The sequence below is a fragment of the Falco punctatus genome (genome assembly GCF_963210335.1).
Source record: "Falco punctatus genome assembly, chromosome: Z".
In the NCBI taxonomy this organism is placed as follows: Eukaryota; Metazoa; Chordata; class Aves; order Falconiformes; family Falconidae; genus Falco; species Falco punctatus.
In genome coordinates, this window is record NC_137586.1 from 52232076 (window position 1) to 52247191 (window position 15116).

A 15116-nucleotide genomic window follows, 5' to 3' on the forward strand; every position below is an offset into this window, starting at 1 on the left:
GACAGTGGCTTCTGCCTTCATGAGACCGACTCTAACCCTCCTGGAAGTTGCCAAGTCCTGCCTGATTCACTACTACAGACCAAAAGCCTTCCCAGGAAGAAACATGTCTTCTTCATCAACATACAGTCTTGATGTTGGTGGAAAACCAAGACATAAATGCATGGTGAGATGCAGCTACATGAACCAAGGTAGAATGTTTCGCTCTGCCCTACTTCCACCAAGCATTGCAGGAGCATCTCCATTCTTTGTTAAAATGATTAGTTTCATTTCAGTCTATTTTGGGCACATGACCTTTGCGTATTAGCAGTCTGGGGGATGGAGAGCGCTGGAGGAAGAAAAGGGCAGCAACAGGAATAGGAATACTAAAAAAGTACAATGAAAACAGGAGTTACAACGACTCAAGAGACAGGCTTCCTTGATTTATCCAAAAGCCCCGCACATATGTTGAAGTACAAGCAATATAAGATACAGTAACATGAAGTATGGTGGTTCAGCTTGTGACCAGTTATAATCCTGCAGACCTGTATGCTTCTGCACCACCATGAAGGAGATACAAAGCACAAGCAAAACAAAAAAAATTAGACACTCTTACCCTGTGCAGTACTTAAGCACAAGAGCAATCTTCCTGTATTAATACAGCAATTAGTTCTTTAAGCTTCCATTCATTGCACTGGATAAAAATGATAAACTGAGTTTTTCAGAGGTCCAAGACACAAGGGCAGCCCAAAGCACTGAAAATTCCATGTGTTTATTGTAGGTGGTGTATGAAGCTATTTCCACAGCAAGCAGAAAGCTCCAAAACATTAAGGCACAGAGAGGGTACTGCATCAAGATTTTATGTGAAAGAATGCTTCTTCTGATAGACTGCTAAAATAAACTTCTAGCAAGTCAAATTCTGGACAGTCTGAGCACATAGGCTCTCCACATATTTACCTACATTGCTTAGCAGGCTGCACCGTGTCCTTTCTCTCCCCCCTACTCCCTCCCACCACCAATAAAGAAAATGAACGCTGCACCAACTTCTTTTCAGCTAACAAAGTTACAACAATCGAGATACTCAAGCTTTTATGTGCAAGCACCAGACCAAATTGTGTGGAAGAGGTTGCTATCTGCTCTGGATCAAATTACAGCAGTGAGGGAAGCCCCACCCCACGTCTCCTTTAGCACAGTCCATTAGACCTGAAAACAAATTTTTCCATGGAGCAGACGACTCCTGCATTTAGAGCACTTCACAGAAAAGCGGATCATCCAGTTTTCACTACCCATCCCCCAAGCTTAGTCCTTTCATCTCAGCCAAACAAGCCACAGCTCTGCTGAATGTGTTTATCACACTTTCAAGAGATATGAGCCCCTGCGTCACTGAAGCTTTAAGACTCACTAAGCTGCCCTAGTCCTCTGAGCTTTGGGAGCAGCCATTTTAGCTCAGACAACTCCTGCACTCAGAGGCTCAGAGCTTCTCGCCTGTGCACAACATGGCCTCACTTATCTCAGCTTCATCTCAAGCACACCAGGCTTTTCCTTTTTTCTCCTCTTTTTTTCCTCCGCCTCCTTGGGCAACGCTTGAAAAATCAGCATTCCCAGAACACATTTCCCCATCTCCTGCATGACTTGCCCCCCAAATCATGTCGCTACTGTCCCCCTGTGCTGCCCAAGCAGCACCTTCTTCACCTAAGCAGATCGCCCGCAACCATCTCCAAGGATTGGTTCCCCTATCCCGTGGATGACAAATGTGACGGTTCATTCCAGAAACAGAACATTACAGCATCAAGAGCCTGGTCCAAGCTGTCCTACAGGCAGAAGCAACACACAGCTGAGCCCCACTAGGAGGAGGTGGGGGGGAGGCAGGTGGGGGGCCTCCAGCCTGCCCTGTCCCTGGGGAGTACTCCTGCTTGGCGCAGAAGACACACCACCCCATTTCCCTGCCAGATTCCAAAGTCTAATGACCTTTGTTAATCGCCAGCCAGCCTGTCTGCATCAGCAAACCCTGCCAGCAGACACACCCTTCACACAAAGGCTGTAGCTATGCCTTTTAAGAGAGGTTCTCTGAAAGCTCCATTGTATACAAGAGAGGAAAAACAACACACACACAAATCTGGCTCTCTCCCCTCACGACCCCCCACCCCACCCCACCCCCTACCCCTGGAAAACTTCAGACCCTTTAGAAACACCACCGCAAAACGCTGTCAGCTCTGTCTCTCTTGGAAACTTCAGGCCAGATTACAAAATAGAAAACCAGAAGTGAGAGCAAACCTGAGCTTCCAAATAAAGATCATCCTGGCAGCTTCAAGAGGTAAACAACCACCACCATCCCCATCATCTCCAGCAGTCACGACACTGACGCTTGGAGAAGGTATCCTCAAGGATGCTGGATGCTGTCTAGACAATCTTAAACTAACAGTACCCTTCTGCTACAAAGGAGAAGGAACAGTTGAGAGATCGTTAATAGCTGCCGACTGCAAAAACTGATGGAGACTTTCTAATAGGTTCCAGCTTGAATCTCAGCAGGGTCTGTATCACAAAGGCACCAAGTCAGAGAAGAGGTTTATCTTACTGCGGCTATGAGGAACAAACATCAGGTACAGCTGAATGGACTTAAATTTGATGTTTTTACCATGCATCACACTGAAAGCAGGATGAAGCATTTTTGTAAGGAATTCTCTACCGTTTCTGCATTTTTCTTTAAAATTCAGGCACTGCACAAAGGCAAAGAAAAACACAAACTGCTAGTTTGAGCTCATATATCAAAAGAAACTGAAACACATCTTTATGTCTTTTGTCTGCATGGGATATGAAACAGACCGACCGACCTACCCACCAGCAAAGAGCACTTTCAAGTGCAGATGTTAGCACACTGGCAAGACACACACCCCAAGCAAAAGAGACAAAGATTTGCACGTTTCCATCAAGCTAAGACAACTCATTCAATAATCCTTTACATTTTCAAACAGCACGGTAGGAAAATTTAGAGGGGAATGGAGGTGGAGTGAGAGAGGTGTTACCAAATCCACTGACTCAACAGCAGAAAAGGAAGTCTGGAGAAGAAAAACCCAAACCAACAAAACACAACCAGCATGAAACAAACCCATAAATTCAACGTGCCCTCTAACATATTCACAACCAATCTCTAAGACCTACAGACAATGGGACTTCTAAGATACCCTTACTAATGCAATGCTAACATCACCAAACAATTATTAAAATACCACTGTCTGACTAATTTGCATTTACAACCTCTTATATTTACAGCTTTAGTGCTTAATATGGAGGTATTCTCATTTTTTCTTAAAAGTGGAAAGCTTCCAGAACTTTGGGCAAATGAGACTCTCAAATCCACAGCTTTAAAGACCCAAGGTGATGTCTCAATTGTCTTCGTCAACATTCTCTACACTCATAGATGCATGAGAATATCAGAGGCGTAGCTGCATTAGATTCCTAGGTTTTAAAAAACCCAAAACAAAAGATAATTGTGCTTGTTGAACAACAGTCATTACAGAATTTGGCAGCAGCCAAAGTAGTACAAATCATTATGTTTAAGTTTGGTTTTAAAGCTTCAAAATACAAAATTAATTGTGAAGCCCAAGGCACTGACCTCAAAATTGAGCTTCTGTGGTTTGACTACCCATCCGTTGTATTTTGAGATGGAGTCAGCAGAGCTTCTAAAAGTTAAGAATATGCACATGCACAACCACAACTGAAAAGGTCAGTCAGACCGCACACACTAAGTGAACTTCCAGCTCAGTATTAGTAATACTGCGTGTATAACAAAGAAACCTCCAGTTCTCCAAGCCCTCCCCTGCTCAGATCATCAGTGGTACCATCACCCCAACCTCATACATGCAGGTTGCACACACAACTTTCATTTTACCCTGTGCCAAGGTGGAGCTGACAGAAATTTCTTCACCAAAAGGGCTGTCAGCACTGGAAGAAGCTGCCCAGGAAAGTGCTTGAGTCACCATCCCTGGAGGTATTTAAAAGGCATGTAGATGTGGTGCTTAGGGACATGGTTTAGCAGTGGACTTAGCAGTGTTAGGTTTAGTGTCGGTCTAATGATCTTAAAGATCTCTTCCAACCTAAATGATTCTGTGATTCTACAATTCATTACACACCCCGTTAAACCACCAGAAACACTGCCAAACCCCTTTCAACTGGACAAAATCCACCTAGAGATGCAGTGTGCATCAGGCTCCTGAGGCTCCCAGGCCTTGCTCTTCTGAGACAGTCCTCCTGGGGCTCCTTGATGGCCCAGGACCCTTTTTCACAACTTGGCACCATCAGCCCCTGCCCCAGCAATGCCACCCGGCCAAGCCAGGCCCACTCACAGGCCCAAGGCCTAGCCAGGCCCCAGGGAGGTCCGCAATGCCCAGGACTACCCCTCAGCCTGCCCTGCTCCCCGCTGTGGCGGTGGGACAGGCCCAGGCCACCAGGCCCTGACCTGACTCTCCGTGGGGAGCCACGGTGGCTCCTGCACAGCACACTGGGTCAAAGCCTGTCAGCACGGACAAAATGTCTTAGCAGAGGCTGAAGTCATGCCCCAGAGACATCTTTTTTCCTTCAAAACAAGCAGAAAGCTTCATTGTTGGTCTGATCTCCCCCACTACCTCTTTCTTGCTGTTGGAGATCAACCTTCCAGAAATAAACTATCAGACATTATGGCAATGCAATTCAGAAGCCACTAATTACAGACATGACAAGTTTTCAAAATTGCCATGAGTAGCACTGCAGGCCTTCTTCCCTGTCATAGAAGCCTGAGTTTTACAAGGCACCCATGCCTACAGCTGCAGTGAGGACCTTCCAGCCATGCCACCTGGGCTGCTGGCCAGGTTCAGCTCATGGACAACAGGCTGCTCCTCTGGTGTCCTTGGGTTTGGGGTTGTTTTGCCACTCCTCCCTCCCCCCCTTTTTTTTTTTTAAACACTTTTTATAAGATCACAGCAAGGAAAATTAAGTCTAACCAAATAAAATCATAGGAGCAGTGCAAAAATTTATACATTTGAGAAACAGGGAACCTGAAGGCTATTCTAACTGTAGGAAGCCAGCCTCATCTTTCATTTAGGAAAAATCCCAAAACCTAATTAATGAGGAATTCAAAGAATAAATTCAACTTTCAGATACAGCCAGGCAAACCTACTCAACTCATGGTTCTTTTCAATAACCAAATTCCAGTCAAGCTTCTGGGATTCTTGGTCCTTTGAGGGTTGTCTTTGGAGTTACTCCTCCAAGCTGGTACCAAAATAAATTAAATTGAAAGACCATTTCTTTTTCCACATTCACTGATGTCTGGTTTGGGGTTGTTTATTATATTTTGAATAGTTATACCCATGAGAGAAATACGTTAGCTGATAACTGTGGTCCTGTCAACCATTTCTACCAGTAAGTACTTGTGTTGACCTACATGGAAATACATATTACAATGTAAGATATTTTCTGGAAAGAACTTCTATTAGAGATGTAGTACAACTCAACAGTAACAGCAATGATCTAAGCTGAGCAAAGGCAGACTCATTGTTTTCCTAAAATATACTTATGCAGCCACCTGGAAGACTGTTTAAACCTGAGGTGGGCTCCAGGTCCAATTCCACAAGAGGTGGTCTTCCTACTACACATTCATTGTACAGTATATTCTAAACTTTTTAGAAATCTCCTAGTCACAGAAAACAGGATGATCAACTTTGTTTGTACCTATACAGTTACTATTTACTTATGTTCCTGAATACATGCATTCATTTAACATACCTGATGCCACACTATGCATCACTGTAAAGCTACCACATAGCTTGCAAAATCTCCTACATTTTAAAGGAAGTATAAACCACATTATTCTTAAAGCTTGTGGAAAAGAGGCCACACAGTACTTGGAGCTGTCTGAGGCATAGATGGGTTTTTCAGTTCAAAAGGACAACAAAAAATCACAGAACCTCTCATTACTTTTCTTTTGGGGAACTCAATACAAAACCACATAAATAACCTGTAATGGGTCCAAATGATGGATATATTATCAGCTCAACTGATTCTCCAAGACTATGACTTTTCAAAAAATGGGGGGGGGGGGGGGAGAGACCCAAACCAAATAAATAAACAAAAACTGACAAAATACAAACAGGAGAACAGGTTTACTGAACATTAATGCATATTAGCCATCTCAGTGAAAGACCCTAGCAGAATAAAGGCACACTATGGATTTTGCAGGGAGGTATGAAAGAAAAGAGAATCACAGGAGCACGATGACAGCTTCTTTGAGGTGTCTTGAGAAAAAACTGCAGACCCCAGCCTCAAGCAGACACAGCAAACCAATAGCTATCTCAATGTGGAAACACAAACTCCACTAGCAAGGAAGACAGAAGTCCAAGATGGAATACTTGATCTTATACCCATGTGTTACTTGCAAGGAAATCAAATCAATAAAGACAATTATAATATAAGTAACCGAAGTACAAAAAGCATCAGGCTGGGGCTATACTCATTCAAGCTACCTAAATGCTGATCACTCGTTTTCCATTTTTCAGAAATAATGTCTCCTCTCCTTCTTTCTTTGGGCTCCTAGAATCTGTATGAATATTCTTAAAAAAATACATGAAGAAGCCATCTAAATGCCTGAAGAATAACTTCAAACTTCAAATATTTTTTAAAAAAAGCAGATTGCAAATAAAATGCCACAACTTAATTACAAGACAAATTAAGAGCGTCATGCAGAGTATGATTCTTGACATTTTTTTTGTGTTTTCCTCCTGAAGATTAGCTGTGAGGCATTACATGGTACAGAACATGGGCAGCTAAGTCTTAGGATGAAGATCTTTACATATGAGAAGGCTCTCTAATATTAAATGCCTTTTGCTCCAAACAAGACCAAGTTGGGGTTTTCTGATCTTCCGAATTACATTCAAGGCAAATTATTAATCCCTACAGAAATCAAAGACTCTAAATATATGTGAGAATCTGAACAACTAAATGGCCAGAGTAGGACTTCTTCCCCTTATTAAGTACGGCAGGTACTTAATTTACTGCACAAAAGTAGTTGTGAAGGTGCAAATACAGAGACAGACAGTTTTGTCAAGTTTTCCTATGGTTCCCCGGAGTCAATAAACAGGATACTACTTTGGCCCTGTGTTACAAGAAGATGCAACAACAATTTTACTAGGAAGGGGAGAATTTTGATCAGATAGGCTCCTTTTTTTTAAGAACAAACTTTGTTTCTTTTCCTGCCAGAAGGTGAAGAAGAGGAAGAAAATGAAAACACACAAAAAAAGCATTAAACCATTCTTCTAGACTAACCTTACCAGAGTAGAAATGCAGTCTGCCATTGGTTCCCATTCTAAATTCTCTCAGGAAACAAGCCAAGTCCACCTCACCGACACAACCCAACCAGCGCCCTTCTGCATAGACATACTTGTTCAAGAGGCAAGTGGGCTGTCCCAGTCTAGGTAAAGAGATACCAGAGCCAAACAACTTGGCTTTTGTACCCTGCTCATTAGTGCTCCCATATGGCATAAGGCAACTCAAAGCAGTGGGTCTGGGGTTTCTAATTTCCAGCCAAAAGTGTACTGTTAATTACCTCAAGAAATCCAGTTCCTGCGAGTTAAGCGAGGTGTGCTCCCCCTATACGTGGACTTGGGAGAGGAGATGTCAGTAGGTGGTGCTGAAGAACAGGGCAGCACTCTGCCTGGGTACTCCATAAACAACCTAATTCCTTCTCATGCATTGCAAATAACATCTCCGAGGTCTTTACACAAAAGATGCATTACCAGCCTCATCCTGGAAGGAGCAGGGGGAGGAGCAGGCTCCTCAGTTTGGCATGATCCCAGCAAAGACCTCTTTCTTGCCAAGAAAAGCCAGAGCTGTTATAAAGAGGGTCCTGCCAGTAGCAAATCGGGTATGACAAACTCAACCACATGCCCGGCTAGACCATGAACTGAAGTGGGAAACAGAAAAACTGTGACTGAAGACCGAAAAGATTATCTCTTGATGGTCATCCGCCCTTAAATGAACCCTAAAACACAGTTGCACAGCCTGTAGTGCCTTTAGAAGTAATCCTGCCACTCACACCAAACTACACACTCCATTCCACGGTCATATACAGTACTGTAGCTGGTGAGATAAAAGCATGCTTTAGAGAGACCAATGTTAGTTTGCAAGGAGCACGGTGTTTTTACAGAGGCTAAACACAGCTTATAAACCGGTGACAGAGCTAAACCATGCGAACACATGAACGGCTGGATTATTTTAGGGGCCACAGAATTTTAATCTCGGAGATCTGAGATTAGACCAGCCAACACAGCTGGTTTGAATCACAAGCAGGCACTCTCAGCGTAGTCACTGAGGTGGAAATCAAGTCACTAGCACTCAGAAACCACAAAGGTCAAAGGCAAAGCTCTGCTTTGGGACTGCTACTGAAAAATGTCTTCAAGAAGGCAAAATAAAGAGATATTATCACCATCTTGAAAGACAGATGTGAAAAGATGCTTTGTTGGACACATGTTCGTCCTTTAACTGCAGAGACTGGACCTAGGTTGTAGCAGCAGTGACAGAGACTGACATCAGCTGGTGACAGGAGTAATCTTTCAGCCAAAGATCACTTCCATAATGCAGAAGCCAGTATGGTAGATACGCAAGACTCTAAGTAAGAGAAAATCACAGGGCAGCTGGGAACCAAAGAAACGCATGGATCAGATTCAAGAGAGGCAAAGCCCACTGCCCATCTTTCATCACCATTAAGAGCTCATCTTAGTAAGGACCCTGGGGATGATGCAGCCCTCTCCCTCAGTCCATCCTGAGATCTTACATGCTCCAGAAGTACTCCTTTAAAGAGTGAACCCTGTGCAGTGCAGAGACCATGTGGAGAGGATGAAAAAGGGCATTCAGAGGAATGGGTTTAACCCTATAAAGCCAAAGCACCAGAAGTCATGTTCTGTATCAGCAGACAAAGCTGAGAAAGAACAGCAGATCACCTCCTGCAGACCCAAACCCACCTATTGTGCAACTTTAATTATACATGGATGGAAGCCTACTGGAGGACAAGAAAACACTGATTAAGAACATCTAAAGATTGTTCTGCTTTCCCAGTCTACTCCTCAGAAACACTCATTTGTTTGAGGAGATCCACTGACATCCTAGCTATTTTAACACTGCCTTTGTCTCCAGCTATCCCTCCCCCTCCCCCCAAGCTTCCTGCTACATTTGACATTTGCTGGACTGTAAGCAGAAGCTTCTCTGTCAGCCAGTGCATTTCCTCAGGTAATACAAATCCATCACTGACCTATTTATAATGCCAGACAGAATACACAGTTTTATTTGTCTACTGACTTACTTGCAGTATGGCAGCCAGCATCTCTGCCCTAGGTAGAACAATATATACTTTTCCAGTATTTGACACATATCAGACTAGTGATTATCACTAGGCTGCCACCCCTCTCCCTGCCAACCCTCCCACAAGATCTTTTCCACCAGTGTAAGTGAAGATCCTCTGTCTGTTTGGGATGGTGGCTGCAAGATGCTGGTCTTATCACTAATGACTGAAAAGTGGTACTGCTGAAAAGGAGAAACAGTAAGTTGCAGCCAACATTTATGTTGTGCAAAATAGTTTACTTGGTCCCAAATAACTTTACATATACACATATACTCCATTGGATTACATGTCAGAATGTAACCACTACATTGGATACATGCTGGAATGCAGTATCCTGTGTCTGAATGAGAACCTTCCCCTTCAATCCCCACCTCCACCCACCCGGTCCTTCCAAGGAAACCAGTTTTTGTAGTTGGTATAATATATGAAGCCCAAATATAAAAGATTTAAAATAGCACACTGGTTCAGTCGTCATCATTATGTGGTACACAGAGAGTAGACAGTCTCTAGAAGAAACTAAGTTGAACATCTACAATGCACTTCAAAGGGTGTGGGTTGGGGAAGAGGAAATCAGAGTGATCCTAGGATTATGGATCACCGTATCTATAAATTGACCAAGTTTAACGGAAGTTCTCCAACCAGAAAGTGTTTGGATCGAAGAGGCATTAGAAACTATTACATTAAAAACAGAAAAAAGCTGCTATTCCCCATCTATAAAAGAAGCATACTCTGTTATGCAGGTAATAATTCAGAATTACATCCCTCACAAAAAGTAAAAAAAAAAAAAAAAAAAACAAAAAAAACAAAAAAAACAAACAAAAACCAACTTCTCGTTAACCTTACTTCTCATCTTTCCAATAATAAACAGTCCTTTCCCCTGACTACTCTGGACATAATCAAGTTAAGGAGAAAACTATTATTAAAGCTGAGTTGTATCAAAAGTAGTAAGCATGTTGAAGCTCCTGATGGATTTCTTCTGTCCTAGTTTAATCCTTTTTGCTTTAAATAAGCTGTTTGAGGGTCAGCCACTAAGATCCAATTTCTTTTTCTTCCTCCTAAGAAATACCCAAACAGGAAATGAACCATGAAGAAGAAAAAATAACTAAGACCTTCTTTGTAGTAAGGCACATGGCTAAGAAGGGCTGAAATTATAACCAACTGCATCCTTCAAAAGCTACAATCCATGCAAGTATGTAGACACAACAGAACTACTGCAGCTTTTTTCATTTCTGCCAGTCTATTACTCAACACCTTGGTTTCTTCTGCTGTTGTCAATGCTTTACATTTAACCATTTAAAGCTGCAGTATTTTTAAGCATTTTAAATAACCAGAAAGGTAACAAAATCCAATTTTAGAACAAAACAATCAATTCCCATTTGTCTTAACATTACTCTCGTTTTGAAGAAAGTGGAACCATTCTCACTTTACCCAAAAGGTATAGGATGAAATCTGATAAGAGAAACTGGTTGCCAAAACCTTATTGCAGAATTCCTAAACAATTGCCAAACAATATAGAAAGAAAATAATGTCTCTTCTCCTAAGGAAAGTTCAGTTCAAGAGTAGTTCATCAACATAAAAAGTTATCTTAAAAAAAATATATTAACAGGAGACCATGAATACCATGTTCTTCTATTTTCCAGCCACCATCCTATTGTTCTATTTAACCCAATGAATTAAACTAACAACTTCTCATAATTTACAAGTAATTCATTAAAGATCTTAGCTACCTAAGGTCATCACCAATTTGAAACCTGGCCATCATGTTTTATTCAAACATTCTGAAAGAAGGCACCATATCTTCATTATGAAAAAAAAAAAAAAAAAAGCATAGTACAGTCCAGAGAAAGTATCTGGATAAATTAAGTTTCCTTAACCTTTGGGAAACTGTGTAACCTGGAAACTGAACCTAAATGCTTGATTTTTGTAAAAGGCAGGATGTAGAAAATTCAACAGAGGTTCCCAAAGAGCACACTGTCTAAAGCAAGGTGAAGGCTGGAAGAAGTATTCTGCCTTTGTCTACAACCAGAAGCCATTTATGCTTGGCTCTAGGAAAGCAAGTCCGGGCAGCAGTTCTCCTCTCTCCCTAGTGGTACACTAGCCACTGCTTTAGCTGCAAAGAGAGTAACTACTCCAGGGATATTCTCTGTCCAAAATGGAGGGGACAGAACATCCTGACTGCCAACAGCTACACAACCAAAACACAGAGATATAATGAGGTCATTGTGTATCTGCATATGGAGCAGGTCCATCTTGTTCTGAAGGATCCACTTTGTGTTACTATTCTCACTAGAAGCCCTCTGCAACTGACCTTGGCATGTCTTCCAACAAATGCTTTCATCAAGCTTCCAGGTCATCCTGAATATCGCACCAAGCCATGTGTGTTAGAAGGACCTGAAGTGAGGTTGTACCCAAACTTGGACATGCTTTTGGACTTAACAGGGGTTATTTGAAACTGCAATAGCTCTAAATAACTCCATGGGTACACAAACCTTGACATTTACTGTGCACGCAAAGTAGACAGAAGTGGATAAGATATGTTTTGAGCTAACAAATAGAGCAAAACCATCTTTAAAAATACCCTAAAGAACCCAGAAGATTCAAGCCCTGTGATGGTTTAAACACCGAACAGAACTTTCAACCTGGTGAGATACAAACAAATTTATGCAATATAATGTGCCTTTCAATTAGTCTGAATACTTCAGAAGTAATGTTCTGTAAGCAAAAGAAGGGCAGTCTGGATCACAGTGTTTTCAACAAAGAGGAAGAATATTCACCTACATTAATGACAAAGACACACATGCTGTGTTCTATAGTTCCAAAGCAAAGGGCACATAATTGAAATTGGATTTACTGATGATTGTAGAACCACTTAAAAAAAGGAACCAAAGTTTGATTTAAAGGGAAGACTTACAAACTTCCCAACTAACTGCTTTTCCAAGAGGTACACATAAATGCTTTAGGTAGATCATTGAATCCTCCAGCTTTTTAAAGAGATTTTAAAATAAGGCAGGATTACTTCAAAGCAGAACTATATAAAGAAATGCTTCTTCTGCTTCTTCTTACTGAAGGAACAAGAATGAAAACAAGCAAGTGAGGAAAAAAAAAAAAACCTAAACCACAAAGACCATAGACTCAACTGTTATAACATTGTATGTCCACAGATTTATGCTGGTTGGAAGGGTCAGGATGCATCTTCTTAACCGCAAATGGAGACGAGACATCGGCAATCAGAGTGATAACACATGTATCTCATCAACAAGAGTTGAGCTAAGTGAACAGCATTCAGCAATACTGCTTGCCAGTCAGGTGAATTTCTTCCTTTTTTTTCATCCCAGAAAAGGCATACATGTACCTTATGACACCAAAATACATACAAAGAGTATTTTGAGGCACTTAATTTATGTTAGCTAACATCATTTAACACTACGAAAAAGATGAAGCAAGAATGTAATGAAGTTTGTAGTCCATTCTAGACTTTTTCCCCTTTAAAACTCATTTGAATAAAAGCCATTTTTACTTGTTTCTTGCAATAATCCAATTGTTTCATGCAACACTCCATTCAAGCGTGTGTTCTTCTTTGCAGGAATGTGTGCAGAGTGGAAGTTGTCACATTAATTTAGGACCTCATTGACAGTCAGTCCTTAAGAAATTTCATTTTTCATTCTGCTGTTTATGGAACACCAAAGCAAGACAAAAGACAATATCCTATGTTTCAGATTTCCATTCATTTATCACAAAAAAGTCACATAAGTCAGCAGAAGTAACTTGCTCTCAGAGAGAGAAAAGACTGAAGTATTACCCTGGTTTACCAGCTGAAAATTATCGAACAAAATCTGAAGACTAACAACCTGTAGGTAACATGTAATGAATAAAAAGGCAGAATAAAATTTATCAAGTAGCAATACTGCCACTGTATTCCATACAGTTACTATGTATTTTGACTGATGCAGCTTCAGGCCATGCTGGGGTACGCTTGCTCTGTGTAAAAAGCAAGGTGAGTGAGCCTGCACCACGAAGAAACTTCCTTCCTTTACCTGGTAATGGAGAAGCACATGTAGCTTCTGTAGCCTGGCTCCAGGTCACAGAGCTGGTCTGTGACACAGCCAGCAGCAGAAAGTGGGTTTCCAGACTCTGACCCTTCCCCATTATGCCACGCTACCTTTCTGTGCCATTATTCCTCAAATCCCAGTGCTAACTTCCCACAACAACTACAAATGAAAGGTTCTCCAGCACAGAAGAAGTTAGAATTTTATGAGCAGGGGTAAATCATACACCACACACAAAGATGGAACTGATGTTCTTTATTTATCTTTGCATTTACTTCTTAACTGGAGTTGCCATTTCCAGCTTTCTGCAGAGAATCCAGGCCTTTTGCTGAAGAATTTAGGTCACCTCAGCAAACTGTCTGCAGAGCTGATGAGAAGAATACTAGGGGAGACAGAGTTTAGAGATGGTGAACATGGTCTAACCTCCATATTACTTGAGATCACAGTGGAAGAAGGTACATGGAAAACAGGATGGCCATCCAAAAAGGGAGCTTTATATGGGGGTGAGGAAGGATATTTATTTTGAAGGACTGACAGCTAGAGAAACTGAAATTCTTATATGGTCCAAGAGGCTTTTCTTTTAATACAGTTCTGCCCAAACTACTCCATCCTTCTACTCTCTTCCCGTACTCTTCTAAATAATGGGCAACATGTTAATAATTCTTCTCTTCTAGCAACCATCAAACCTAACTAGAAGTCATCACAGGGACTCTTCTTTATAGTACCTTTATAAAAATGCCTGTACAAGGAACACTTTAGGTCTTCCTCAGTGTCTTCTGTAAGAAGGAGATATTCATGACCAAAGAAGAGGAAGTTTGATTTAATCAGACCTCTATTTCATACATGCTTGCTGGAGCCGCAAAGTGTGTGAACACTTCCACTCCACCCTGGCTAACAAAATTTATGAGAACAAAGCAGGCAATTAGTTTTCACATGCTGACAGTTGCACCCACCCTTGTTAGGACATCACAACAAACAAGATGCACATATTTTATGGATTTTTCAAAAGTGTTCACACTGTAAGAGAATCAAGTCCTACAAAATGTTTAGGCTACAGCATCACCTTCAGTTTATGTTCAACTAGCATGTAAAGCTATTATGTCCTTTCTGAAAAACTTCAATAAAACTGTTCCACTTCGAAGCCTGGATGTCTAAGAAAATACAACTTTCCAAAAAAGGTGATTAGGGTGTGCTCAGAGCCTACCAAGGACTCCTGATCCTGTTTAATGTGAACCCAAACTCTTCAGAAGGAGCTCACAGACACAGAACAAGTCTCTGTAGTAATCCAAGACACTAGCTGACACTCCTGTTGAAGGAAGCATACTGAGCATGCTTCATCCTACGTCTGCAGAGCATAACCAGCCTGAGCTCTGCCAAAAGCCAAGTGTGTCATGGGCATCTGTGACCGTTACTTTGCCTAGGCAGAGATACAAAGTGGTAACACCTTTTCTTTGGGTTTTTCTTCCCCCTGTAGCTCTCTAGCTGTCAACTGAGATACACAAATATGCTTGCTGCAGCTGGAAAAAGCCTAGCTAAAAATCCAGTTTGCATTTACGGTGAGGTGCATCTGGGGATCAGGGTTTTTTTCTGGAAACTGCATCTGTCCACTCCATGCAGTCAAAAATGTAGGCTCCAATCTTTAGCACACCAGCTTGAGGCAGCATACAGGCAGATAAGAATGTGCACAGCTGCTACCTGCACACAGTTTCTGTTATGTCAGAAGCACATGT

General features: G+C 41.7%; 1 protein-coding gene across 6 annotated transcripts in view; it reads right to left on the bottom strand.

Annotated features, from left to right (window-relative positions):
* Positions 1 to 15116, bottom strand: part of ZNF462 (zinc finger protein 462) — a 94010-nt gene that overhangs the window by 54447 nt on the left and 24447 nt on the right. The gene's annotated exons all lie outside the window — the stretch shown is intronic.